The sequence below is a fragment of the Octopus bimaculoides genome, chromosome 10 (assembly GCF_046866305.1).
Source record: "Octopus bimaculoides isolate indiv1 chromosome 10, ASM4686630v1, whole genome shotgun sequence".
NCBI lineage: Eukaryota > Metazoa > Mollusca > Cephalopoda > Octopoda > Octopodidae > Octopus > Octopus bimaculoides.
Genome location: NC_142937.1, coordinates 90,972,337 through 90,976,102, shown reverse-complemented (window position 1 = coordinate 90,976,102; position 3,766 = coordinate 90,972,337).

The following is a 3,766-nucleotide window of genomic DNA, read 5'->3' as shown; positions in this document are numbered from 1 at the left end:
TAATAATAATAATAATAATAATGATAATAATAATAATAATGATGATGATAATAATGATAATAATAATAATAATAATAATAATAGTAATAATACATTTGTGTACATACGTGTGTGTGAGTGTGTGTGTGCGCGTGTGTGTGTGTGTGTGTGTGTGTGTGTGTGTGTGTGTGTGTGTGTGTGTGTGTGTGTGTGTGTGTGTGTTTGTATTTGCACATACATTATGTGGGTGATATTTTCAACCGACATGTTTCAATCGTATCTGTTTCTTCAAGTGCTGCAATTCTGTGTATGTACATTTATTTGCGAGGTTACTGACAATTATTAATGGTTTTCCCCATTGTATTGATGCGCCATTTTCTATCATTAGCAAAACTGTCATCATTTTTTTCCGACACGGCTATAGTAGCAATAATAACTAACAAAATTAGTAACTATAATTATTCTTTTAGATTTTCTCATTAAGCAAGCAATTTCGAAGGGAGGGCGTTACACAATACCATCGAAACCAGAACGTGACTGATATTTATTTTATGGACAGGATTCATTTTATGGCACAGAATTATACGATGAACGGTTTTGATAACAGTGCAGTTTTTGAGTATAGGTTTTATTCAATGTAAACTCAACGGGAAGAAAATAATAATTCTTGTGAACAGTGGTTTATAGACACTCTAGACTGATCATGTCTTATATTAAGACTGTCACCAGCAAGATGGCCTTAGGAACGAACACATTGCACTTTTAATGATTTCAACTTCAAAATGAAAGCTAGTACTTAAATATTAATACTTTACGAATCATTGAGAGGGCTCTTATGCTATAAATAATGGCTAAATCTCACTCGGGTCATAACATGCCTTAGTAAACTGAAGACACTTTGAATGATATGATCCAGGGTTTCATGTACTTAAGAAAAATACGGCACTATCACAGCTGGAACGTCCTTTATCTATGGCACTCGCGTTTGATTTCAGGTTTAACGGTTACAACGATATCAATGTTCATTTGTATATGTAATCCTAAATTCAAATACTTGAATATACAGCTTACAGAGAAAACGCAACCTGACTATTATTTGCTTCACTTCTGTATTTAAAAATAATTTGCAGCATCAGTAAATGAATACCTGTTATGTCCTCTGACAAGCAAAAGACTCTTACAACTACGTCGTTAGAAATTATAATGATGCACAAAATGAAAAAAAAACCAGTTGCTTTAAAGAAAATTTACGTTTCTTTTGCTTTTACTTGATTCAGACCATTTTGGGGCACCACGATATTTATTTTATCTCGTCTTTTGATGATTCGCTAAGTTACGGAGATGTAAACAAACGGTGAAGGACAAGCAAAAAGCACGCACGCAAGCACACACACACGCTTACGCACTCACACACACACATATATACATATACATACAAATATGTGTGTGTGTGTACAATTTTTCCAGTCTCCGCCTACAAGTTCACTCTCACAGTATTGGTCATTCCGGGGCTATAGTTGTGCAGATAATTGCACAAGGCACTGTGCAGTGGGACGGGACCCAAAATCACGTGTGGTGAAGCAAACTTTTTAACCTCACACACAAAAACATTGTAAATAGCTGCAGCAAGAACAGAAAAAAGCTAATCATATGGTTCAATACTCCTTTTAGTATAATGCCAAATTTTCACGTCACCAGATCATTTTTAAACTCAATAAAAATGTCTTGGTAAATCACATATTCGAAAAGATAATATGCCGCTCAGCATTTCATCCGTCGTGGTAACGATTCTACCTTACTGCAGTTTGAAATATTGAGCTCAAAATTGGACGTGCTTTTTTTATGGATGTTTACACCACAAATTGTGTAAATAACAAACAACGTTATTATCACTGACAGTCGCTATTTTCATCCTATTTGTTGAAAATGACGTGTATGTATCACATGAACTACCTCGCATCTTTTCGCTATCATCGTTAACTTAGCATCATAGATGGAGATGGTTTAAAAGATAATTGTGCAAAATGTAAATATTCCCATATATGGCTACGAATGCATTTCCGGGCTAAAGCTTTACATCTCACTATATTTGTTACGGTTTTGCTTTGTTCTATTTTCTTGTAAATTGCGCCTTACCAGGCTTATCTTTGTAATTTTCTCCAAATATTTAGATATTTCCTATACTATATTGTTTAATACCCGTGGTATAATCACTCATACATCGATAACCATGCTTCAACTCTTTCTATTCTATATCTTATCTGTTGTCTTTTTTTCTCTCCATAAAACCTTTTGTATAGTCATTCCCTTCGCTCCTTTTTCTTCACCACTCATTTCATTATCTAACTATTTCGATCTAACTTGTCTTTATATATTTATTTATTGCTGTTTTCCACTAACATTCAGTTATCGGTTTAAAAAGAAATCACATACGATTCAATCGACCATACTTCTTCCATCATATTGAGGGAAATCGATATAGTTATACAATACATATCGCTTGCCAATATATTACTAGTTGATACATAAATATTACAGGATGGGTGGCAGATTTGATAAACCTTATCAAAAACACAGTTCATCGTCCGAAAATCATTCAAGTTGTATCTCTATTTCTTTAAACTTATTATTATTCCCATCCCACTTGTAACTCTCAAAGAAAGCAAACAGTGCAACAAAACAGATACGTGTTAGCCTTCACTCCCACATCTCTTATTCCTCATCTCTCTCTCTCCCTATCTCTCGCTCTCTCTTTCTCTCTCTTCTTCGTCATCTCTTTTTCTAATTTTTCTCTTTCCCTGCTCTTATACTTTTTTCTGTGAATTTACGTTCGAGTAAGAACTACTTTTTTACGAATATTTTCTTTCCATATTCTTGTAGTCTTCCGAATTTTACGTAAAAAAGAAATTAAATTCTTATTCCTATTTTTTCTATTTCCTATACACACAAACACACACACTCGTGCACATAAAACACACATACATGTATGTATACACACACAAATATATATCACTTTAATGCTACTTCATATATATTTTTGCTGTTTCCCGTACTCTTCGTATATTCTCCCTACGCATATTATGCATACATATATTATAAGCATACATTCATATATATATATATATATATATATATATATATATATATATATATATATATACATACAAATGTCATTAAATGTACTAGGGTGTTAGGAAACACTTACATTGCTAGAAAGAAAAGCTAAATCGCTGTAATACTGCAGTTAACGCACATGAATGGAAACATATACACTAACAGAGATTATAACCGTCCGAAAAGTGCCGATAGAGGATTCTTAGTAGTGACGCGTCAGTTTCGGCAGTTTCCGTTGCCTCATCAGTTAAGAAAGCTCGTCCTCGGCTCTTTCCGAATTTCGCTTCACCATTAGTATTTAGGTTGTCGCCATCCAAATATTTGGATGATTTACCGATTCACTAATGTGTATAAAGAAAATTAAAATAAGCAACAGTTTGCAATGTTTCAACATAAAGGAGAATTACAAATGACACTAAATGTGTTTAGGGTGAAACATTGAAAACTGCTATTTATATTAATAGTAGGTGTTGTACTGGTCGTGTTGTATTCTTGGGTTGCAACGGAACAGACTATGAGCTGTTAATATCGAGCAATATTTTATGCAACCGAACAAAACATTTTTAACAGATGCCGTTTTTATTCGACATGATCACGCGAGGATGGAGCTTTATCATTCAATAAATTCTGTCAAGAAAATTCCTTGCACGTTATGGAGAATGTCTTATGAGAT